Source organism: Stegostoma tigrinum, chromosome 15 (genome assembly GCF_030684315.1).
Source record: "Stegostoma tigrinum isolate sSteTig4 chromosome 15, sSteTig4.hap1, whole genome shotgun sequence".
NCBI classification, from domain to species: domain Eukaryota; kingdom Metazoa; phylum Chordata; class Chondrichthyes; order Orectolobiformes; family Stegostomatidae; genus Stegostoma; species Stegostoma tigrinum.
In genome coordinates, this window is record NC_081368.1 from 41,820,965 (window position 1) to 41,847,169 (window position 26,205).

The following is a 26,205-nucleotide window of genomic DNA, read 5'->3' on the forward strand; positions in this document are numbered from 1 at the left end:
TAGTAAAATGTAGGGTATATTGGATAGTTTGATCTTAGAGTAGGATAATAGGTCAGCACAACATCATGGGCCAGAGGCCCTGTACTGTTCTAAGTTCTATGTACTTGTCTGTTGGACTCAGACCAACAAAATGCATGAGCCAGCTATCTGTACTTAACAGGAAGCTACTACTTATTACAAATAAATTAATTCTAACCACAAGCAAATACAAAAACGAATGTCAACATTTACCTTTATGAACACACATAGTTTTATTAATACAGGCAAACAAGCAAATGTGTACATCATGGGTGGAGGAGAAGCTACCAGGGACAACTGTTCAATAGCACCATTCCACAGGATTCAATGAGGTCTGTTGTTTGCTTCTTCCAAAACCTGTTGACCTCTGATCATTGTCGCCAAGTCCTTTCAGTTCTTTGCTGAATAAATTGTTTAGTTTCTCAGTCACTGATCTGATGTTGGGTGAATCTTGCTTCACATAAACTTCCATGATACTGTTAGGTCTCAAACATCTTCCCCCACAACCAACTGTGTAAATACAACTCCCAATGAGTTTCGTAACTTGTTTCTTACGAGCAGCAATTCATTCCACTGTCCTTGGTTTACAGCAGTATGCCTTTTCCATTTTGTTCCCTATTCTAAAGTGAAGAAAAATCAAAAGTTGTGAGCATTTTGGCAATTGTCCGTGTGGAGTATTTACTCTGAATGCTAAAATGGTTGCTGCCATATGGGATTAGTGCCATCAGCTCTCTGCAAGTAGGTTTTGGCTTCATCTAGGCGTGTGCTGCTGAAAGTTTTTCATAATTATTCACAGGGTGTTGAAGTCACTGATCTGGCCAGCATTTATTGCCTATACCTAATCACCCAGAGGGCAGACAAGAGTCACATAACCATAAAGATGTACAGCACAGAAAAAGACCCTTCAGTCCAACTCACCCATGCCAACCCAGATATCCTAAATTAATCTAATCCCATTGCCAACATTTGGCCCATATCCCTGTAAACCCTTCTTATTCATATATCTATCCAGATGCCTTTTAAATATTGTGATTGTACCAGCCTCCACCACTTTCTCTGGCAGCTCCTTCTAAATATGCACCATCCTCTGTGTGAAAAAGTTGTACCTGAGGTCCCTTTTAAATATTTACCCCCTCACCTTAAACGTATTCCCTCCAGTTTTGGACTCCCCCATCCCTGGGAAAAGACTTTGTTTATTTACCCCGTCCACGACCCTAATGAATTTATAAATCTCTGTAAGGTCACCCCTCAGCCTTTGATGTTCCAGAGAAAATAGTCCCAACCTATTCAGTCTCTCCCTATATCTCAAATACTCCAACCCTAGCAACATCCTAATAATTTTTTTCAGAACCCTTTTCAAGTTTCACAACATCCTTCCCATATCAAGGAGACCAGTATTGTACGTAGTATTCCAAAAGTGGCCTAGCCAATGTCCTGTTCAGTTGCAACATGACTTCCCAACTCAGTACTCAATTCACTGACCAATAAAGGCGAGCATACTAAACGCCTTATTCATTACTATATCTACCTGTGACTCTACTTTCAAGGAACTATGAACCCGCACTCCTAAGTCTCTTCGGTCAGCAACACTCCGCAGGACTTTACCATTAAGAGTCAACTTCATTGTCGTGGATCTGGAGTCACATGTCAGCCAGATTGGCAGAGTTCCTTTCCTAAAGGACGTTAGTGAACCAGATGCGTTTTTCTGACAATCAACAATGGTATCATGGTCATCATTAGATTCTTAATTCCAGATAATTGGTATTTTTTTAATTGAATTCAAATTCCACATCAAATACACCAGAATTTGAACCCAGGTCCCCAGAATCTTACCTGAGATTTACCAGTCCAATGATAATTCCACTAGGTTATCACCAGCCCCAAGAAATGTGCACACTGATGTTATCGCTAGCTAATGCTGAGACAGCCCCACTTTGATTTGATGGCAATTAGATTTTAGAAGTGATAACCGTTTTCCTGATGGTCCCTTGGCCTCTTCTTGTGCTTCCATCTGGCTCTTCTTGCAATTCAGTCTGGAGTGGGGGTTAGGAAGTAGGACAGGAGAGAAAGCTCCATTTACCAAGACCAATCAGAATTGTGGTGCAAAGTACTATAAACATTCAGAAGAAGTGTTTACAATCACAGTTGGCAGTGCATCATAGTGACAGGCTGCGACAGCATACCTAGTTGTTTCTTTCACCATAAATGCAGACAACCCACTTAACTCCAAAGGCTTCAGGTGTATCCAAAAAGCCAGTATACAAAGTGGGAGTGGGGTGGGGTGTGGGGGACAGTAGTTCAGGCCTTTGAGGTGGGCAAATCACCAGATAACAGACATGAATATTGCTAAAGCTATTAAGCAGTATCCATGAGAGAAATTTCATAGAGTCAACATTTGTATTTGTGACAGGAATTTACATTTCTCTTGGATTTTGGTTTCATTTCAGGGCTTCAGTAGCCAATAATTTCCATCGAAAGACTGAGAGCCAATTTCATACAACTCACTGGAGAGAACTAGGGATTGAGATTTGCTTCACAAATTTCTTCAGTGAGAAAGAATGCTGAGAAACAATGAGGGAAAAGTTACTTGTGCTCCAGCAGCTCAAGAGAGTAGCCTGACTGTATTCATTGATAAAAACAATTAACATTTCTGCTGTATTAGCACATCAAGGGCCTTTCCTTCTTTTGCTAAATTACATATGAATTGAATTTGACAACTGTCGAACCTCTTGTTAGTTATGAATTAAGACCTGGACTTCCTTTTTTAATTGCATCTAGATACACACGTAATCTGTATTAAATGCCTTAAAAATGCATAATTTTAAATAAATTCTTTTCATAACTCTGCTACGTCTATGTTTACTTGACATTTAGTATTCATCTGTCAAATCCTATGTTCAAGCGAACCTCTAGGCACAAAACAACCCTCACCTCCAACTTTCAAGTGTTAGAATTCTTCAACAACACTTATTCGGAGATGTCACAACATTCTGCCCAGGTTTTCAGATGCAGTAGAAATATCTGGTCTTTGACTTGCAATTATTTTGATGTTCAGAAGAAACTTCCTTGCTGAGACATGTTGTATGGCACCTGTTCAGTGGTTCACTACACTATATGAGCTGCTGCTTATGATGAAGGTTGCTGCCACCTTCCTCTTTAAATGTCAGGAACTACAGTGCCTGTTCTGATTTTGTAGAAGTCATCTTCCTCACTGAAGTGGGCAATTTCCTCCTCGCAGCACCTTGAATAGCTGAATATTTATCAGTCCTTCTCAGTGCAGGCTTCTGGAGACTACATAGAACCATAGAATCCTTACAATGTGGAAGGATGCCACACAGGGCAATAAAGTTTGCACCACACACCCCCCCCCCCCACCAAGCCTGTCCAAAAAGCATCCCAAACAGACCCAGACCCAGCTCCCCACCCTATCACTGTAACCCCACATATACCATGGTGAATCTGCCTCACCTGCCCACCTAACCTGCACTGTGGGGGGAACCTGGAGCACCCGGTGAAAACCCACGCAGACACAGGGAGAATGTGCAACTCCACACAGTCACCTGAGACAGGACCTGAACTTTGGTCCTGGTCCTGTGAAACAGCAATGGTAATCACAGCCGCTGTGCCACCTTCTTCGATCCGTGTCAGCAAATTTTTATTCTCGATCCCCCTGTAGATCTGTGCTGAACCAGGTAAACATTTTGCTTCAGTACCTTTAAAACTTTGGTTTCCACATTCTTATTCACCTTCAGCAATTGCATTATTAGCAAAACCATTCTGTTCACTTCCGCAATTTGGCTAATTGAGGATTGTATCTAGCTGGACATGATCTCTGTCACAATTACTCAGCATTACTCCTGGGAAGATAAAGAAGTCAAATATTTTGCTTGACTTTGCTTCTTCCAAGTCACCTCAGCATCTAACATTTGACACAGTTTATTGTTCACCAAACTGTGTTGCATGCCTGTTATATCAGTTGTAGATTTACTATTTCGCTCAAGTGAGTCTAAGCTGTTCATTGGCTGTGTGATGGTTTGTTTCTCCAAGCATACTTTGCTGGCTCTTGCAGTGTGAGCTATCTTCAGCATTGAAAGAAGTGGAAAACATTTGATCCATTCCAGTTGAGTCTCAGATTCCCATCACATTGACAATACAAAATAGATTTTTTTACCAAATTAACAAATCTCAATGAATTCTGTTATTTTGTTTAGGTTCTGCCATGAATCTAAAGGACCTATGAACTGGTTATGATCTATAACACAGGTCATGCTTTGACAAGTTAGTCTTTGACCAGTTATTTCTTAACTTTGTATCATTTTACTCCATCAGCTTTTTTAAAAAAAATTTAAGGTCAAGACCACCTCATCCTATGCTAGAGTGAGAATTTTTGTTTGTAAGCATATAGGTTTTCTAATATCTGAAGTACCGTATATTGAAGAGTTGGTTGAAACATACGTTTAAGTGTTATGAGTCCTGTACCATGTTGTTGAACCATTGTCAGCTTTAGACACTGTCTTCTTAAACATGGCTTACTATCTAATAATCAAGACACGTATCTCAGTGTTTCACTTGAAATTGATGGATGATCATTGATATAACTATCAGCTTGCCAAATATATGCTTGGATCACCTTTTTCCCATTGCAACCCTTTAGTTTTTCTTCTATTATAAACTGTTGTATTTCATTTACCTAAATATGTAAGTAGTATTTGATCTTGTTCTTCTGAAGTGGTATCCTCATTCTGCACATTTTCTGAAAGTGACCTATTATGTAACAGATAAAGTGTTCACTTTCAATAGCTGGGAATGTCTGTGTCTGCAAGGTTTCCTTGTTCCTCAACACTTGACATAGATTTTCATATGATGCTTGTCTTATTCACACTATCAGTATCTCACACGAGTGATTGGAATTTTGTATCTTAAGAATTGAATTGCCTCTGTTGATCACTTGTGCTAAGGTTGATCTTCGTGTCTTAGGATTTATCTGTGCTACATCTGGACTTTTGCTTCACTTGTCATCTAAGCATCTTTCTCCAGAGTCAGGTCTTTGCTCTTGGACTGTAGTAAATTTGACAAAGACAGATTGGCAATTCCTACAATTCTTGTCTTTCAGAAATCTGATTTTAAGCCACCATAGTTACATTTCTCCATGAATCCATAGAGATCATGACTGAAATCTTCTATGGATTCTTGTGGATGATGAATTCTTCGATTAAATCTTATCCTTTCAAAAATTTGGTTAGAATGGTATTTGAAATAATTCTTAAAAATTTCCAATGCCTCTTTAAAAGAATCCATTGCTTCTTTAAGCCCTTTTGCAATCCGTAATATTACCAGTATAAGCCAGAATAAGAATGGTTATCAAGAATTAATATGCATGGCATAAGGCAACTTCAGCAGATAAATTGATTCCTTGTTCTCTGGAAATATACATGCACAGTCTCTGGAATGTCTGTGTCATTTGGGCCTGCTTTTCATGTTGACATTCCCAGTTGGTTAATAGTGCCTAGTTGTAGCTTATTATATATGGAAATTTTTAGAAAGAGCCAAGAGATGTTTCTAGCATAATGTAAACTGATCTCAAGCTGTGAGGTGGACAAAGTAGGATGCAATCATTCTGACATCTGGGTTCTTGTCCTGTAACATTGACTGGAATGGGTCAAATTAGTAATTGAAAAGGTGAAATGGAAAAGGGGGCAGTGTAATTTTTCTGATAATCCCACAAGTATGTACCTAAGGTTAGTAGATATACTTACAATTATAAGATATAGAATGTTATGATATGACTGGATAATGCAATCTTGAGTACTAACCTGGAACATACACTATATGAACACTGTTGAAAAGAGATATGTGTAATTAAATGTTGGAACCTTTTGACTGGAAATTATTATCTGTAGAAATAGTCGACTGGAAGTTTGTTGTATGTAAAAACAGTGTAAAACCATTGCCACTAAAACAAAGGTTTGAATTGTATATTGTCTTTGATAATGTACATTGCCATGCATCATGAATAAACATTTAAACAAAGAGACCTGAGTCTTATCCAGTCTAAAGGGGGAAAAACGGTTAAAATGATCTTTTCTCTCAGAGACAGAGCACTCATTATGTTCCTGCCAGGCAGCTACCATAGGGTGGCTCAGTGGTTAGCATTGCTACTCGGACTGCCAGGAACCCGGGTTTGATTCCACTCTCGGGCGACTGTATGTGTGAAGTTTTCATATTCTCTCTGTGCCTGCATGGGTTTCCTCTGGGTGGTCTGGTTTCCTCCCACTGTCCAAATATGCACATATTAGGTGGATTGGCCATGCAAAATATCCCATAGAGTCCAAGATTGTACAGGTTAGATGGATTAGCCATGGCAAATGCAGGGTCACGGAGATAGGATAGGATAGGGTAGGGGGGAGAGCTGGGGATGGGGTCTGGGTGTAATGCTCTTCAGAGGGCTGCTGTGAATTTAATGTGCTCAATGGCCTGCTTCCACACTGTAGTGAATCTGTGATCTGTGAAATGAAAGATGGGACCATAAGAAGAGAAAGAGGAAAGCCTAGGGAATAGTTCCCCAACAGCTTAGTTAGTGAACAGAGATAGTAAGAGCTTCCAATGCTGGAGTCAGAGATAACACAATGTGAAGCAGGAAAGCTGATATTTTGGGTCAGGACGCTTCTTCAGAAGGGTCTGAGGAAGGGTCCCGGCCCAAAATGTCAGCTTTCCTGCTCCTCTGATGCTGCCTGTCTTGCTGTTCCTCCAGCTCCACACTATGTTATAGAACATAGAACATAGAACATTACAGCACAGTACAGGCCCTTCAGCCCTCGATGTTGTGTCGACCTGTCATACCGATCTCAAGCCCATCTAACCTACACTATTCCAAGTACATCCAATAACTCCTTAAATGTACCTAAAGTTGGCGAATCTACTACCGTTGCAGGCAAAGCGTTCCATTCCCTTACTACTCGCTGAGTAAAGAAACTACCTCTGACATCTATCCTATATCTTTCACCCCTCAATTTAAAGCTAATACCCCTCGTGCTCGCCGTCACCATCCCAGGAAAACGGCTCTCCCTATCCACCCTATCTAACCCTCTGATTATTTTATATGTTTCAATTAAGTCAACTCTCAACCTTCTTCTCTCTAATGAAAACAGCCTCAAGTCCCTCAGCCTTTCCTCGTAAGACCTTCCCTCCATACCAGGCAACATCCTAGTAAATCTCCTCTGCACCCTTTCCAAAGCTTCCACATCCTTCTTATAATATGGTGACCAGAACTGTACACAATACTCCAAGTGCAGCTGCACCAGAGTTTTGTACAGCTTCACCATAACCTCTTGGTTCCAGAACTCGATCCCTCTATTAATAAAACACTGTATGCCTTCTTAACAGCCCTGTCAACCTGGGTGGCAACTTTCAAGGATCTGTGTACATAGACACCGAGATCTCTCTGCTCATCTACACTACTACGAATCTTACCATTAGCCCTGTACTTTGCCTTCCGGTTACTCCTACCAAAGTGCATCACCTCACACTTGTCTGCATTAAACTCCATTTGCCAGCTCTCGGCCCAGCTCTGCAGCTTATCTATGTCTCACTGCAACCTATAGCATCCTTCGTCTGCAAATTTACTAACCCATCCTTCTACGCCCTCATCCAGGTCATTTATAAACAGCAGTGGACCCAACACCGACCCTTGCGGTACACCACTAGTAACTGCTCTCCAGGATGAACATTTCCCATCAACTATCACCCTCTGTCTTCTTTCAGCAAGCCAATTTCTGATCCAAACTGCTATATCTCCCACAATCCCATTCCTCTTAGTTAAAGAACAAGATGCTATCATTTCTACTGAAATGAGATCAATATATTACCTGCCAATCAACCTTCATCTTCCTGTATCAGTGAACTAGTGTCTTGAGCACTCTTGACATGAAAGCCGCATTTGACCAAAGTGTGCCGTGATGGAACATCTGCAAAACTGGAATTAATGAATATCGGGGGCAAACTCTCTGCTGGTTGGCATCATTCCCTGTACATCAAAAGATAGTTATGCTTGTTCAAGGCTACTCATCTCAACTCTAGGATATCTCTGCAGGAGATTTTCAGTGTAGTATCCTAAGCACAGCTGCCTTCAGTTGCTTCATCAATGATCTTCCCTCCAGCATGAAGTCAGGAGTGGGGATGTTAGCTGATGATTGTGCAATTTCCAGCACTGCTCGTGACTCATTAGTTCCTGAAGTAGTTCATGTTCAAGTACAACAAGACCTGGATAATATTCAGGGCTTAGGCTGACAAGTGGCAAGAAACATTCATGCCACACATATACCAGGCAATGACCATCTCCAAGAACAGATAACCTAACCACTGGACCTTGACATTCGATGGTATTACCATCCGTGAATCCCCCACAATCAACATTGTTGGGATTACATTGAAGTGAATCTCAACTGGACTTGCCATATAAACATAGTGGCAACAAGAGCAGGTCAGAGGCTGGGAATACTGCAGTAAGTCATCTCGTGATTCCCCAAAGTCTGTCCACCATCTAACAAAAACGCAAGAGTGTGATGGAATATGCTCCACTTGCCTGGATGTGTGCAGTTCCAACAACATTCACAAAATGTGACACAATCCAAGAGAAACCAGCCCACTTGATTGGCACTACATCCACTCCCTCCACCGCCGAAGCTCAATAGCAGCAGGGTCCACTATGTACAAGGTGCACTGCAGAAATTTGCCGAAGATACTGAGATAACACCTTCCAAATCCATGACTATTTCCATCTAGAAAGACAAGGGTAACAGATATATGGGAACACCACCACCTTCAGTCTCCCTTTAAGTCACCGTTCTGACATGGAAAAATATTGCCTTCCTTCACTGTTGCCAGTCAAAACCCTGGAAATTGCTCCCTAGAGCATTTTGAGCTGACCTACACCACATGGACTAGCAGCAGTTCTAGAAGGCAGCTCACCACCACCTTCTCAAGGGCCACCAGGGGCAGGTAATAAATGCTGGGGCAATCAGCAATGCCCGTGTGCTATGGAAGAATATAAGATTGCCACAGATTGTGCATCTTTTCCATCTATCTAATGAATTATATCTAAATTGTTACTTTGTAACAAACTTAAGTAAACTATCTGAATTGGTTGATTACCTGCCTTATGTCACTATGGGCACGATTATCAGACCTTACAGATTGGGATCAGGAGTGAGATATTCACAAGAGATGAGATATAATTGGTTGACTGTGAGACACAGAGAAACAGTAGTCTTAGATAGTCATTAAACTCATGTAAAGTAGTTATGATGTGAAACCATGTGTCACCATGGCATTGCGATATGCTGGGGTTCGACTGATAGAGCCTGAGTGAGAAAAGGAACATACCTAGAGCAAGCGATATCCAGCAAGCTGCAGCACAAGATGAAGGAGATAGGCTTTATGAAGAAAAGAATACATTGAGAAAATGTCTGAATAATTTAGCCCACAGTGTGTGCTTTAAAACTGAATAAAATGTATAAAAAACTTTGGGGATATGTGAACAGAATTTGTTATGAAAAGGGAATATTGATTTTTATGGAAAAGTACAGGGAGCTGCAGGAACTCAAACAGAATCAAGCACAAATCAGTCAACAATAAGCAGCTGCTATCTGCTATCTGCTATCTGAAAGCTATAATGTGGAGCTGCTGGTGTTGGACTGGGGCGGACAAGGTTTGAAATCACACAACACCAGGTTATAGTCCAACAGGCTGATTTGAAAACACAAGCTTTTGGAGCATAGCCCCTTTGTCAGGTGAAATGAGTAAGAAACAAACAGAATAGAGAATTTAGAAGCAAAGTAAAAGTAATCAAGGACATTCAGCCTCGGATCTTTGTGTTAACATCCTCCAAGGCAGACATCAGGACACATAGCAATGCTGACTTGCCGGCAGAAGCTCATGGCGAAGTTCAGTACCCATGAGGATGGCCTCAACCGGGATCTTGGGTTCATGTCATAGTAAAGGTGACCACACACCATTATACACTTTCATAAACACAAACATGCTCTCTGTCTCTGTCTCTCTCTCTCTCCCCCACAGGCACACACACACGTGTATACTTATAAATCTATGGGGCAAATTTATATTTGTAGATACTTTCTATCTTGTTCAAAAAGCACACAATTTTTGACTGTCAATGTGGTGTTTTATAAATTACTACTTTGGAAATAAAACCACTCTGACTCTAAACCAAAACACAAACATTTCTGTGTGCCTCTTCTTCACCTGACGAAGGGTCTACTATCCAGACGCTTATGTCTTCAAATAAACCTGTTGAACTATAACTGGTGCGGTGTGATTTCTGACCTTGCTACCTGAAAGTCAGAGCAAATGACCTAGGTCTCTGCTGGAGCACAGATTGAGAGCACTCCTCCCTCTGCTCCACCTCTCCTAATTTGTGAGTCTTCCACAGTCAGCTAAGACAGAGCAAAGACAGAGGGAGCTGACAATTGGCCATCCAGCACTGTTAACAAGATCACCACATTATACAACTTTGTTCACCCCAGTGAAGTTAAAGAAACCCCATCCCCATTGAAAGTCTGGTGTTTTCAAAGATAGATTCCATGACTATTACGAAGAAAGAATATTTTGCATTTGAGTTACAAAATTTTGAAAGGTGCTGCTCTGCATCAAAGATTCAGAACAATTGGTTTGAAAAAGAAGTTAATAATTTTGGAAACCATAGACATTAATATGAAAAATGGGAATATGAGTTTAACAAACCTGACTGTACATACACAAGCTGAGTCCTTGGCAAGGTCGACTGTTTCCTTCTGTTACTGATAGGTAAACAATTAATCTGTTTCTTATGCAAAGACCATGTCTTTATTTTGCTCTTTTTAAAATTGCAGATTTAAATGAGAAAGAACTGTTTCAAAACCAATGTTTAATGGACTGCTGAATGTCTTGTAAAGCAAGTAACCTGACGCGAAGCTAGTTTGGCTTGTAGGCAAACTGATGCCGAGGGATTATGTACAGATGCAGCTGGATTGCCGTGAGAAGTCGATTGTTCTATGCACCAGCGACCAGTTATCGATAACAAAAGCTCTTTGCCTGCCATCAGCTGTGCAATTGGTTGTCAGGTAATTGACCAGCTTGGGTTGGGATCAAGATAGAGGGAAGTGTTTTGATCTTCACCAGGAGCTGTCTGCCTCTTCTTTGTGGGTCAAAACACCTTTTGAACGTGAAATAAAGTTCATCATTCCTTCAACAATTGTAAGCTGTGAATCTTAACTGATAAGTCAGAGACCTTTTACAAATTAAACTGCCGCCTCATGTCTCTTGCAAAACTTTGGAAGCATCCAAAGAAAGACAACCTTTTGATCAGCATAAGAACCATAGAGATCAACTCAGCAATGCATGCATAGAAACCACAGAACTGCCTGACCAGTTTTCCTCTCTTCATAACCTATGTTTCCCTCTCTGTTTGTCTGTGTATATGTGTAAGGGGGGAGTTTATAAGGGAATTCAAGTTTTAATTTGTGGTGTTATATACAAACAGTTTATAATTGCTTACCTGTCACTAGAATCTAATAGTCTGTTAAATGTAGAAATCTGTGTTTGCACTTTTCATCAACCTGGGTCTGCAAATCAGGTAAATTGGGAAGTCTGCAGGCTGTCAAAGAAGTGTGGGGCTTGATTTCCAGTGCAATATACCAGTGAGGCATGACATTTTGCTTCTTCAAAAACAAGTCATTTCATTGTGAAAACATTTGCAGTGTTAGAGCTAAAGGCTCTCAATGTTTAGCAGTTCACAGAAGATGCATCCATACATGGGTAGTCTTTTTGCTGTTAAGCTCTTCTAGTGGTAGGGTGAAGTCTCTCCATGTTCAGTAGTTCATATAAAGGCGCATTCATAGGCATCAAGCACATTGCAACAGAGTTATTAGTGTTAGAGGTGAAGACAGATTGGTCACACTAGCTCACCCAATTTGAGGCAGCCGCACTGGCTCATTAACGTAAGCCTGACCATAGCAGGCACATTAGACCTGAAAAGGGGGTCAGTTTCAATTAATCTAAATGTAGGTGCAACCTAAATGCATCCTATAAGGTTCAGAGAAAGGTGGGCCGGATTCAAAGGAAAGGAAAGGACATAGCTGTCAGGTACAGTGGAAGGAACATAGGGAATAGATGCAGCATACTCAGATTGAAAGGGAAGAGTCAGGGTGATGGGATCAATGAAGGATGGAAGCTGGGTTTTGGTCAGGATGGGAGTTGACAGAATGGGGTTATTTGGTGCGATAGGGATAGGGAAGAACAATGGACCTGAATGATGCAGGGTGAAATAGCGAGGCTAAACATGATGATTCCATGCTCTCACTCACAAGTTGGATGTAAATGTGGCAGGTTTGTGCGGGGCAGACCCTATTACAATACATATTACTTCTTGGCCCAGTGTTACCTAGCTGAAGTGTAATGCCTAATGCTATTTTCAGTCAAGGAGTTAGTGGCTTGTCAACAATGAGCAATTCTTAGTTACTACAATGTCTATCTGTGGGATTTCTGAAGACATTGTCCATCTCTCAAATAGGAATAACTTCACCAGGTCCAACAGTGACAAAGATACGAGAGCAGACATTTTTGGAGAGCAAATGCAGATCTATCTACTGAAGTGCAAGAAGCTTTACAGTGCTGCATCAGACATACTTTCAGTGCCAGGAGCTGGCGAGTACGCCAGCCAGGAAGTGAACTAATGTATTTGGGCATTGGCTAAACCTGAAACACTCCACATGTAGTGTTTCCCACCCATCATCCTCCTCGAACCAAAAAAAAGGACTGTGTGGAGGGTGGGTGAGATAAGGCTTTTTTTTATTCTTTTGGAAATCTCAAGTAGATGGAATGGAAGCTAGGGCAGTTGCATGCTCCTCTTGCAGAATGTGGGAGGTAAGGGTCACTGCTGGTGTCCCCTCTGACCTCACCTGCGAGAAGTGCTCCCAACTCCAGCTCCTCAAAAACAGTGTTAGAGAACGGGAGCTGGAGCTGGATGAACTCTGGATCATTCAGGAGGCTGAGGGAGTGATAGAGAGGAGTTATAAGGAGGCAGTCATACCCCAAGGTACAGGAAAACGGGTTAGGAGGGGGAAAGGGAATAGGCAGACAGTTTAGGGATCCCCTGTGGCCATTCCCCTCAATAATAAGTATAACATTTTGGATACTGTTGGGGGGGACCTACTGGGGAAGGTCATAGCGAACGGGTCTCTGGCACTGAGCCTGGCCCTGTGGCACAAAAGGGAGGGGGTGAGAAGAGGAGAGCAGTTGTAGTGAGGGATTCAATAGTAAGAGGTATAGACAGGTGGCTCTGTGGACACGAACGAGATGAATGGATGGCAGGCTGCCTACCGGATGCCAGGGTTTGCATCTTCAAAATCATTAAGGGAGAGGGTGAGCAACCAGCAGTCATGGTACATAGCAATACCAATGACAAAGGTAGAAAAAGGACTGAGAATGTGAAAAATGAGTACAGAGAGTGAGGTTGGAAGCTGAAGTCCGGGACAAACAGGGTACGTATCTCTGGATTACTACCAGTGCCTCATGATAACGAGGAAAGAAATAGGGAGAAAGTGCAACTAAACACGTGGCTACAGGGCAGGTGTAGGTGGGAGGGCTTCCATTATGTGGATAATTGGAGCACATTCTGGGGAAGGTGGGACCTGTGCAGTAAGGATGGGTTACACCTGAACCAGAAGGCCACAAATATCCTGGGAGGGAGGTTTGCTAGAGCTGTACAGGATGGTTTAACCTAGTTTGGCAGGGGGTGGGGAACTGGATTTATAATTCAGAGGATGAGGTATTCGGCCTTCCAACCGACACAACGGGGAGCGAGGTTGTTAATAAAGAAATGCGGTCGATGGAGCGTAATTGTGGACACTGAGATGGTTTGAAGTGTGTATACTTCAATACTTGAAGTATTGGAAATAAGGCAGATGAACTTAGAGCATGGGTAGGTACTTGGAACTACGATGTTGCAGCCACTACAGAAGCTTGGGTAACTCAGGGACAGGAATGGTTGTTGGAAGGTCTGGGATTTAGATGCTTTAAAAGAAATAGGAAGGGTGGTAAAGGAGGCAGCAGAGTGGCATTGCTAGTCAGGGCGATTATAGCAGCTACTGAAAGGCAGTTTGAGAATGGTATGTCTGCAGCGGCAGTTTGGGTTGAGGTCAGGAACAAGAAAGGAGTAGTCACTTTGTTGGGGATTTTTTACAGACCCCCCAATAGGTGCAGAGAAGTGGAGGAGTGATTGGGAGGCAGATACTGAAAAGGTGCAAAGGTCACAGGGTTGTAGTCATGGGTGACTTCAACTTTCCAAATATTGATTGGAAACTTTTTAGCTGTAATAGTTTAGATGGAACGGATTTTGTCCAGTGCATTCAGGAAGGATTCCTGACACAGTATGCAAATAGACCAACACAAGGAGAGGCCACTTTGGATTTGATGCCTGGTGATGAACCGGGCCAAGTGTTAGACCTGTTGGTAGGAGAGCATTTTGGCGATAGCGATCATAACTCTTGTTACTTTTACAACGGTCATGGAAAAGGATGGGCACATACAGCAGGGTAAGATTTATAATTGGGGGATGGATAATTATAATTCTGTTAGGCAAGAACTGGGAAACATAAAATGGGAACAGATGCTGTCAGGGAAGAGCACAATAGAAATGTGGAGATTGTTTAAGGAATGCATACTGCATGTGCTCGATATGTTTGTCCCTAGCTGGCATGGAAGATGTGATCTAGTGAGGGAGCCTTGGCTCTCAAGAGACATGAAACGACTGGTTAAGAGGAAGAAGGATGCTTATATAATGTTTTGGAAACAAAGATTGGAAAAGGTACTGGGGGATATTAGTTAGCCGGGAAGGAACTAAAGAAAGGGCTTAGGAGAGCAATAAGGAGGCATGAGAAAACCTTGGCAGATACAATCAAAGAAAACCCCAAGTCTTTTTACACAGATGTGATGAATAAGTGAATGACCAGACAAAGGGTGGGACCATTCAAAGGTTGTAAAGGAATTTGTGTACAGAGCCTAAACAGATAGGAGAGGTCTTTAATGAATACTTTTCTTTTTGGTATTCACAACTGAGAGGGACCTATTGTCGAAGAGGACAGTGTGAAACAGGCTGGTAGGCTTGAGGAGGTGGATGTTAGTGAGGAAGATGTACAAGGAATTTTGAGGAAAATGAAGATAGATAAGTCCCCTGGGCCTGATGGATTTATCCAAGGATTCTATGGGAAGCAGGGCAAGAGATTGCAGGACTTTCGGCGATGATCTTTTTATCCTCACTGTCCACAGGTATAGTGCTGGAAGATTGGAGAGTGGCAAATGTCACTCCCTTGTTCAAAAACGCGAATACGGATAACCCCAGAAATTACAGTTCGTCTTACTTCAAATTATTGAAAGGGCTCAGAGAGACAGGACTTATGATCACTTGGATAGGCACAGTTTTATTTGTGATAGTCAGCATGGATTTGTGAGGGGTAGATCATGCCTCGCGAACCTTATTGAATTCTTTGAAGAGGTGACCAAACTCGTGGATGAAGGTAGAGCAGTGGATGTGGTATACATGGATTTAAGTAAGGCGTTTGATAAGATTCCCCATGGTAGGCTTATGCAGAAAGTAAGGAGGCATGGAATAGGGGGAAATGTGGCAGATTGGATTCAGAATTGGCTGACCCTTAGAAGACAAAGGGTGGTAGTGGATGGAAAATATTGAACATGATGCTCAGTTACAAGGATCAGTTCTGGGTCCCCTTCTATTTGTGACTTCTGTAAATGGTTTGGATGTGGGAGTGGAAGGGTGGATTAGTAAGTTCGCGGATGATACGAAGGTGGGCCGTGTTGTTGACAGTGCGGAGAGCTTTTCTAGGTTACAAAGTGACATTGATAGGACGTGGAGTTGGGCTGAGAAGTGGCAGATGGAGTTTGACCCTGAAAAGTGTGAGGTGAATCATTTTGGAAGGACAAATTTGAAAGCAAAATAGAGGGTTAACGGAAAGATTCTTGGCAGTGGGGAGGAGCAGAGGGATTTTGGGGTTCATGTCCACAGTTCCCTGAGAGCTGCCATCCAGGTGGATAGTGTTGTTAAGAAGGCATATGGTGTGTTAACTTTCATTAATAGAGGGATTGAGTTCAAGAGCCACGATGTTATTCTCCAGCTATACAAAAGCCTGGTTCAGCCACATCTGGAGTACTGTGTCCAGTTCTGGTCACCTCATTACAGGAAAGATGTGGAAGTGTTGGAAAAGGCGCAGAGGAGATTTACCAGGAAGTTTCTTGGAATGGAGGGAAGGTCTTACGAGGAAAGGTTGAGAGAACTCAGGCTTTTCTCTTTAGAATGACAAAGGATGATAGTTGATTTGATAGAGGTGTACAAGATGATCAGAGGTATAAATAGAGTGGACAGCCAGAGATCTTTTCCTGGGGTGGAGGTAGCTATTACAAGGGGGCATAGTTTTAAAGTGAGTGGAGGTAGATATAGGAGAGACATCAGAGGTAGATTCTTTACTCAGAGCGGCAGGGGCATGAGATGTATTGCTGGAACGGGTAGTGGAGTCAGCCTTATTAGGGGCAGTTAAGCAGCTATTAGATAGGCATATAGACGATAGTGTAAGGTAGGGGTGGAGGTTAGATAGGCCTCAGATTTAGGGTAAAAGCTTGGAACAACATCGTGGGCTGAAGGGCCTGTACTGTGCTGTATTTGTCTCTGTTCTGTGTTCTATACCACTTATGTGCGCTAGTAAATGTTTTTCTTCCTTTCTCTCCCACAAGGCTAACTGCAATCCTTGCATCTGCAGGTGGGTTGGAAGGATCCTGCTCTGTTGTTGGCTATTGGCCTGGAAGACTTGGCTGATCATACCCAGAGGATTTTGAGTCTAGAGACATCAGATCTGATGAGCGTGTCCTGCCCTGATACATCAATAGTATTTGCTTAGCTATCTTTGTATGAGATCCACATTCTAATCATTTTCTAGGTGATGCGTTTGTTCTAAATTCCTGATTAGATCAATTTGTGAAGATAGAACCATACCAATGTTGTGACACAGAAAGTAGCCTTTCAACCCTTCGTGTTTGCAGTTGCTGAAATATTTCTACGCCCTCAATCTATTCCCCACTGCCATAATTTTGTAGCCTTGCAGATTAAACACTTCAGGTGCAGATGCATGTATCTTTTAAACAAGTTGAGTGTTTCGACCTCCAGCACTAAACTGGGCAGCCAATACAAGACACCAATCACCCTCTGGTTAAAAAGTCTTTTCTCCAAGCTAGAATCAGAATAAATAGTCATTCAATTCTTCTGGAAGCAAGTTTTACACATACAACAATTAAAATGAAAAAAAAATCAAATAATCTGGCTCAAGAGATGTCCTGTCACATACTGTAGCAATTAGTGAACTACATAACTTCCTGTGGACGTTTTCACTGATCGTTGCTGACTGCACCAAATTCTCAGATCCATCATCCGAGTGGGTGAATTCAGAAAAAGGAGCCGCTGTTTAGAAAGAGGGAGTTTTCCAATTAAGACTGAGATAAGGAGGATATGTTTCTCTCATAGGGCTGTTAGTCTCGGGAATTCTCCTTCCCACAGAGCAGTGATGTCTGAATCACTTATTCAAGGTTTTCTGACGGACATGGCTGTGAAGGGTATTGGAGAAAATACAGGACATTGGAAATAAGGCCACCAGCAGATCAGTTACAAACTCACTAAATGATTGTGCTGGCTTGGAGACCAATAGCCTACTCCTTCACCTACGTCTTGTGATCTTGTGAACAATGCAGTGTAGTAGATTAAGATTAAGTTAATATTTTCACTTGTACCTATGAACAGTGGAAAGTGGCTATTGTCACCACGTTCTGGCACCATCTTGAATTATGGGTTAAATTCTTGAATATATTACATTAGTGGTGAAATACTGAATAAATTAATATTGAATCAATATTACTAAAACTGAAACAGCTTTAGAAGTTCATCTTTCCCTCTCCGTGGAAAGTATCACCTCAGCTCCTGTAGTCACCACTGTCCAACATCATCCCTGGGGTCCTTGCAATGTGCTCCTTTTCTCCTGTTACTGGTGCCATCACTTCCATATCCGTCACCTCGGAGCTGGAGAACCAAATTTAATGTGTGTCTCTTGTTATAAACTAGTTTATTTTTCTAATAATTTTTATTATTAGCCTGGGGAGTTGCATCTGCCTCAAACTGCTACCTGTTTGTAGTCTGAATGCTGTAGATTCTACTTTCTGAAGAATTGCATTTCTTGTCTTCCATTAACTAAACTGTGAAAGGCAATCTGGGTGGACGACAGCCAAATGGAGGCATATGCTATATCTTCACTGGGGTGTTAACTCCTGTCCTTGAGTTAATGCTTTGAAGTTAATGGCAAATTGCAGATTTCAACAAGTGATCTGCCATATGGCAGTTCCTTAATGCCTGGAAGTGCCATATGGGAAAACATCAAATATTTCAGAAGCCAGCTGCAGTGAATATGCACAGCATCCTTTAGATTAGCTGAGTGTGCTAAGTATAAACAGAACACAGGTATGCACATCTTTGATAATCTTTGGAGAGTCATAAACATTCACAGTCATACAACAGTATCAGTCAAAGACTATGCAGCCGTAGCAACAGGTGCAAAGTGTGGATTTTGATAATATTTGACTGCCGCACACCATTAAACATTCTGTGATGTAATAGTTGTATCCCGTCCTCTTGGGAATCATACAGTCACTGCCCAGTCTGACCAACTACTTATGGTTAGTTAGGGAATGGCCTGTGGTGCTGAACTAAAACAGATTTTTTTGGTCTAAAACTCCCAAAATAATAGGGATGGGATTAGATTGCTTACTGTTCACAAGGCTGCTCAATCGTATGAACAGCCAAAGGACAGATTTCAGGGCTAGAAATTTGTGTATCCTGGTTTTTGGGTGCAGGGATTGTGAGTCTGTCAGTGTGAATGCTTGTTCAGATTGAAGCACATAAGCTTGGTGCACTCAATACATCTGCATGATTGTAGCATGTGCTTTCTTCTGTGTGCAGCTGGATGCCTCGGTGCTTTGTAAGGGGCTGAGAAGCATTGTGAAACAAATCACAAAATACAGCCAGCTTATTTACTGAAGGTTCTTAAAAGAAAGCTACACCAAATTTAAATCATGTCAATTTCCACATAGGGTCATAGAGTTGTACAACACAGAAACAAACCCATCAGTTCAACTCGTCCATGCCAACCAGATATGTTAAATTAATCTAGTTTGATTTGCCAGTATTTGGCTCATATCCTGCTAAATCCTTCCTACGACACCTTTTAAATGTTGTAATTATACCAGCCTCCACCACTTCTTCTGGGAGTTCATGCCAGACACGAAACCCCACACTCTGCATGAAAAAACTCCCCTTAGGCCCCTTCTAAATCTTTCCCCTCTCACCTTAAACCCGTGCCCTCTACTTTTGGATTCCCCTACCCTGGGGAAATGGCGTTAGCTATTCACCCTATCCATGCTGTCCTGATTTTATGAACCTCTATCAGGTCAGCCCTCAATGAATGGATCATGTAGACGGAGATAAGAACAGGCCAAAACAGTTCCAGCAGGTGATGCCTACACTTGAACAAGACATTTTAAAAAAACTATCAATACTTCCAGCCTCATTCCCAACTATTGTTGCCTTCACATACATTTAGTTATTCGGCTGTGGAAGAAACATTATGCAAATATAGAACTGCACAATTACTCAGAAATAGCAAGAACTGCAGATGCTGGAGTCAGAGATAACCCAGTGTGGAGCTGGAGGAAGACAGCAGGCCAGGCAGTATCAGCGGAGCAGGAAAGTTGATGCTTTGGATCAGGACGCATCTTCAGAAACTCTGAAGAAGGGTCCAGACCCAAAACATCAACTACACGATTACTGACATTTTGTCCTTTCTCTTACAGGATAAGGTGGCAGGGTAGAGAGGTACAACCTTGGTAGAATGCCCATGTGCCATAAGCCCTGGACAGAGGGGGTGATTCTCTGCACATGGGCCTGGTAACCACAGCAAGGATGGCAATATGTTCCTGTCCTATGCCCCTTCTCAACTCCCAGAACACCAGTCTTCTCCTATTTGACATGATAAGCAAGCTACTGATGGCATTAATATGGAGTTCCGACTCAAACCCATTTTCCTCCCACAAAATCTCCTTGCTGATTGTCTGCCTTCAGACTACCGTTACCTGTCACCTTCCTAGCCACAGGAGCTCCAGGTAGAAACAAGGGGGAAATAAATCAGAACTGAGAAAAGGAACCTCTCATTTGTACTGCAGATGACCACACATGAATTATCAACACATGAATAGGCTGCAGCCAGGCCACAGGAAAATTATAGTTTATTTACCAACACATTAAAGCCGAATACCTGTTGAGGCCATTGTCTGCATAGATCACCTACTCCTTTGCCTTATCCGTAAGGATGCAACAGCAAATCCAAGAAATCACATTGATAGCTTCAAAAGGACTCCCAAATGTGACACAAAATAATAATGGCAAACCATCTTTAATATGAGAGATAATGGGAACTGCAGATGCTGGAGAATCCAAGATAATAAAATGTGAGGCTGGATGAACACAGCAGGCCAAGCAGCATCTCAGGAGCACAATTATGACCTTACTTGCCAATTGAGTAGCTGGGCTTTTAAGAACTGCAAATGCAGTGCACACTTTGCAGCTTTATGCCTGCAGATTGAAGGGAGATGGATAAATGCAGGATATCCTGGGTTGTGTCAACCATCTGGGGTGTGTTATGTCAGAATAACACGCATTCACGCCGTTATAACACAGAGCAAAGATTTCTGCTTGTGTCCTTTCCCAAACAGAGCACAATGTTAGCCATGCAGGAAGTGGCTTCTGGTCCTCTGTCGACAGGAAACCAGTACTTGGTTCCTGCACCTTCAGCGCCATTATGGCAGTGAATTCTGTACATTCAAAGATGTGGGTAGGATTTAGAATGGCTGTATTTTTGATCTCTACATCAAATAAATTTATTGACATAAAAACAAAAGTCTTTTTCCTTGATTTCCAATTTGGCTTGTGCACCAGATTCCTCATAAAATAGCTGTAATAGAGATTTGGGGAATGGTCTAACACCACTCAACTTTAAAAATTTAACACTTCCAAATCAGCAACCTCTTCTCTTGATAAAAACAAATCTTCAACATATGCATTTGATGTCCTGTAGGTTTTGGGGTAAAAATTCTCAAAGATTTTGGATACTATAATGGGGCAAGAGAGTTGTCAGATCACCTGCATGGACCAGCCAGGACTTACCAAATGGCCTTTCCCTGTTACATTTGTTTGGTGAGTTCTTCAATTGGATATTAATAAGAACTGGCTGTATATTTTGTGAATGGTTTTGTCCAAGTTTTCACTACGTTGAATTAGTTTTGACAAGAGAGCTCGTCTTGGTCAGTGGTAGTGTGCCCATCTCTGAGCTAGGACGTCCAGGTTTAAGTACCACCTGCTCCAGATGTGCAGTAGCATCTCTGAACAGATGTGTTTAAAAATATCTACAGTCACTCCAAACCTATTTCTCACAGGGCAGTAATTAGCTGGGACGGTGGCTTACTTGAACCCAATGGCCTTCGCACGTCTGCCAGAATTAATATCTGGACAGGAAGGCCCATGGTTTAATTTCATGACTTGGCCTTAATTGAGATCCTTGTATAACCTATTAATGATTATTTAAGGATGTCACCTCACAGTAGCAGGTCCTAACCAGGCTTCAAGTGGGCTTTTCAATATGTATGGCAGCTAAGCAAGATTGTCAATTCTGGGGTTAGGGTGAGAGAGGATCAATGATCAGGATGGGGTCCCAATGATAGCCCAATCCTATCCTTGCTTCCAACCTCTCTCCCTGTAATCCCCATCCCACAGATACCCTCTTCATATTATTTACCTAGGGTTTAGGTAACTCTACAATCCTAAAATTCTTGTGCTTGGCCTTGCAGCAGCAGCTAAGGCCTAGCTAGTAGTGCCACCCTCTGACTAGTCAACCACTTCTGCTGCTGGGCTCTTGATTCCAAGGGAAGGAGCTGTGTGGCCATACTACTGCCTGATTACCTTATAGTTCCGTGGGTCTTCTTAAATAAGGTTAAATAGGTTCTTATAGGCTTTTCATGTGACATCTGCCCGTTGTGTTCACATCAGCTGACAAAAGTGGTGCAGCCTAATTTATCTTCTTGTTCTTGCTTTAGCCTGTAGGTTTTATTCAGAAGCATATCCAAATGTTTTTTAAATGCAATGAGGGACCACATCCACCAGCCTTTCAAGCAGCGAGTTCTGAGTTCCTATCCACCACTGCTTGAGAAAGTTACTTCTTAAACCACCTCTGCCAATAACCTTCCCCCAACACCTTTAAATCTATACTTCCTAGTTATTGCTTTCACTGATAACGGAAATAGGTCCTCCCAGTCAACTCTATCTAAGCCCTCAATTTGGAGACTCATGTGGTGAGATCATTGTATCTGAGACAGAGGCCGAGGTTCAAGCCCTACATGCTCCAGAGATGTGCAATAACACCTCTGAACAGAATAATTAGAAAGTATCTACCTAGGCCGTTATAATTTAATAGAACTCAATGAAATCTCTCACCAAGCCTTGTTGGCAGTAATTTATAACAGGTTATGTGACCACAGCTACACTTCATGTAAAAGGACAGTCTAAAAACATGACCTTATCATCTTGCAAACCTGATTTAGAGACTAATAGCTTGACTCCTAGTTTTGCATCAGAAAGTCATTCAAAAATAGACTGAAGTACAGTGAATGAAGGAAATATAATATCTGATGTTATCATAACCTTTAAGTGCAATTCCTCACAATTTGACTATATAAATCACTCAGAGATGGTAAGAAATGTTGATGCTGGAGTCTAGTCTGATTTGTATGTTGAACCTTATTGACTTGTTTAAACAGTTTCAGAAGATGCACTGTTTGTTTCTTCTTATGCACAATCACAAATCAATATATTTTGCATGAAAATGACTATGCAACAGTTTGGAAATTTATTAGCTTGTTATTAAAAAGATGTGTTTGAATTTAAACTTGATGTGAATTCAGTAGAACTACACAAGTTCTGAACAAGGTCAGATGCCAGGGAGTGGGGAGTGAGTTGAATCCTAGCGATCTATTCCCTGGTGCAATAATGGATCATTTCTGGGGGTAGGCAGATTTCCCTCTGAGAGTGAAGGACTTACTGAATCCTGTACTAGCAATGCAGAAAGTCCTGGTTCAGCTAATGATGATGATGTGTATGATGAGCTGATCTAACATTTCCAGCTAATGATTAGTCCCCGAAAGTTGCTAATGGCTCATACAGTAGTAAGTCAATCTCCATTGACTGGGATAAAATCTAGTCCCAAGTTTTCCAAATGCTTTGCAAAATGCCACTGTTTTGCAACCTTTCTTCTGCTTTTAAAATAATACAATAACACTGGAAATATAAATATAGTAAGCTACAGAGTGCAAAATATTTATGCAAATATGTACACAAACAGTGAGCAAACAATGAAACCTCCTGTACCTTTCAAGATGCCGAGCTGATTGAGTGATTTTCCCTAGTCGCAATTGCATGAGTGCCTTTGTACTTAGTGTAGACGGCCTGCACCTTTGTTTAGTATTCATATCACATATGGATCGAACTTTCTCTTTACAGTGCAGAATCCTTGAATGCCTGCAGGACTAACTCTCCAGTTCAATCAAGTGAGCGTGACAGTCAGCACACAAATGTAGCTTACTGGATGAAGGCAAAGTTCACAGTGCAGCCACTCAGGTTAAACAACCGTAATTTTGAAGCAGTATATTTTTAACACTAGTTTTTTTTGCTAACATTAACTGAGCCAATAAATGTGAAAGGCTTACAAACCTGTTTGGCAACTTGCTTTTCTTTCTTCCCTCAGCTTTTCTCAATTCCCCCTTTTGCTAGTTTCGTGGGATTTATTGTTAAAAACACACTGTTTTCATTCCAAATTATTTTGGTAATTTCTGTTCTGTGGATGTGATAAAGCATATCATTTGTCATAATGACAAGGCAGACAAACAGTGATATTATTTCTCATTAAGCATCTTGTGATGTTTTGTCGAGCTGAATACAAATTATTCTTGTTTTGAATTGATGAGTATATTATTATTGGATATGAAAGTGAAGTTTCTGTGTGGTAGCGATGGTTTAGTTAAAGTCATCATAGTTCCAGAGGGACACTGGGCTGCTCCCTTATTAGAGGTAGACAACGTCATGGTGTTTAAACTAAGTGTCACCAGATCTCAGACAAGGGACAGGATTGAGAAGGTGGAATCTTCACGGTAACCTCAGTCGGTGTATAAGTTGAAATCGTTCCAATGGTATCATTCTGCACCACAAACCAGCTGTCCAGCCACCTGAGCTAACCAATACCTAGGTTAAACTTTTGACAAGATGAAGATTTACTAATCCCAACATTGTTGTGTGGCGAGGCTAAACACCAAATTGGATGTGCTACCATAAATATATGTTTTTCCAGGGCTTTTAGCCTTGCAAAATGGCTACTGTCTTGCAACCTTTCTTCTGCTTTCAGAATAATACAATAACACTAGAAATATAAATATAGTAAGCTACAGAATGTTTAACTGTTACAGTTAAATAAAGGTAATTACAGGGACATGAGAGAGGAATTGACGAAAATCGACTGGAAGCAGAGCCTAACGGGGAAGACAGTAGAGCAACAATGGCAGGAGTTTCTGGGTGTAATTGAGGACACAGTACAGAGGTTCATCCCAAAGAAAAGAAAGATTATCCGGGGTGGGATTAGTTAGCCATGGCTGACAAAGGAAGTCAGGAAATATATCAAAGAAAAAGAGACAGCCTATAAAGTGGCCAAGAGCACTGGGAAATCAGAAGATTGGGAAGGCTACAAAAACAAACAGAGGATAACAAAGAGAGCAATAAGGAAGGAGAAGATCAAATATGAAGGTAGGCTAGCTAGTAATATTAGAAATGACAGTAAAAGCTTCTTTCAATACATAAGAAACAAACGAGAGGCAAAAGTAGATATTGGGCCGCTCCAAATTGATGCTGGAATGTTAGTGATGGGAGATAAGGAAATAGCTGAAGAACTTAATAAGTACTTTGCGTCAGTCTTCACAGTGGAAGACATGAGCAGTATGCCAACAATTAGGGAGAGCCAGGGGGCAGAGTTGAGTACGGTAGGCATTACAAAAGAGAAAGTAATAGAAAAGCTATAGGGTCTAAAAATTGATAAATCTCCTGGCCCCGATGGGCTACATCCTAGAGTTCTGAGGGAGGTAGCTGAGGAAATAGCGGAGGCTTTGGTCGTGATCTTTCAAAGTCACTGGAGTCAGGGGAAGTCCCAGATGATTCGAAAATTGCTGTTGTAACTCCCTTGTTTAAGAAAGGATCAAGGCAAAAGATGGAAAATTATAGGCCGATTAGCCTAACCTCGGTAGTTGGTAAAATTCTAGAATCCATTGTCAAGGATGAGATTTCTAAATTCCTGGAAGTGCAGGGTCAGATTAAAACAAGTCAGCATGGTTTTAGTAAGGGGAGGTCGTGTCTGATAAACCTGTTAGACTTCTTTGAAGAGGTAACAAGTATGTTAGACCAGGGAAACCCAGTAGATGTTATCTATCTAGACTTCCAAAAGGCCTTTGATACAGTGCCTCATGGGGGGCTGCTGAGCAAGGTGAGGGCCCACAGTGTTCGAGGTGAGTTACCGGCTTGGATTGAGGATTGGCTGTCTGACAGAAGGCAAAGAGTTGGGATAAAAGGCTCTTTTTTGGAGTGGCAACCGGTGATGAGTGGTGTCCGGCAGGGTTCAGTGTTGGGGCCACAGCTGTTCACCTTATATATTAATGATCTGGATGAAGGGACTGGGGGCACTCTGGCGAACTTTGCCGATGATACGAAGATAGGTGGACAGGCAGGTAGTACTAAGGAGGTGGGGAGGCTGCAGAAAGATTTAGACAGTTTAGGAGAGTGGTCCAGGAAATGGCTGATGAAATTCAATGTGAGTAAATGTGAGGTTTTGCACTTTGGAAAAAAGAATACAGGCATGGACTATTTTCTAAACAGTGAGAAAATTCACAAATCAGAAGTGCAAAGGGATCTGGGAGTGTTGGTCCAGGATTCTCTAAAGGTTA

General features: G+C 41.7%; 1 long non-coding RNA gene across 2 annotated transcripts in view; it reads right to left on the reverse strand.

The window, feature by feature from the left end:
* Positions 1-329: 329 nt before the first annotated feature.
* LOC125458620 (uncharacterized) overlaps positions 330-26,205 on the reverse strand; it is a 32,161-nt gene continuing 6,285 nt past the window's right edge. Inside the window, exons 1-3 of one of the 2 annotated variants that reach the window (XR_007248868.2) lie at positions 23,594-23,672; positions 1,852-2,051; positions 330-638 (exon numbers count right to left, since the gene is read on the reverse strand). This is a non-coding gene — a long non-coding RNA (uncharacterized LOC125458620). Of the gene's footprint in view, positions 639-1,851; positions 2,052-23,593; positions 23,673-26,205 lie in introns of those variants that run through there. The other variant, XR_007248869.2, reaches the window with a different exon arrangement.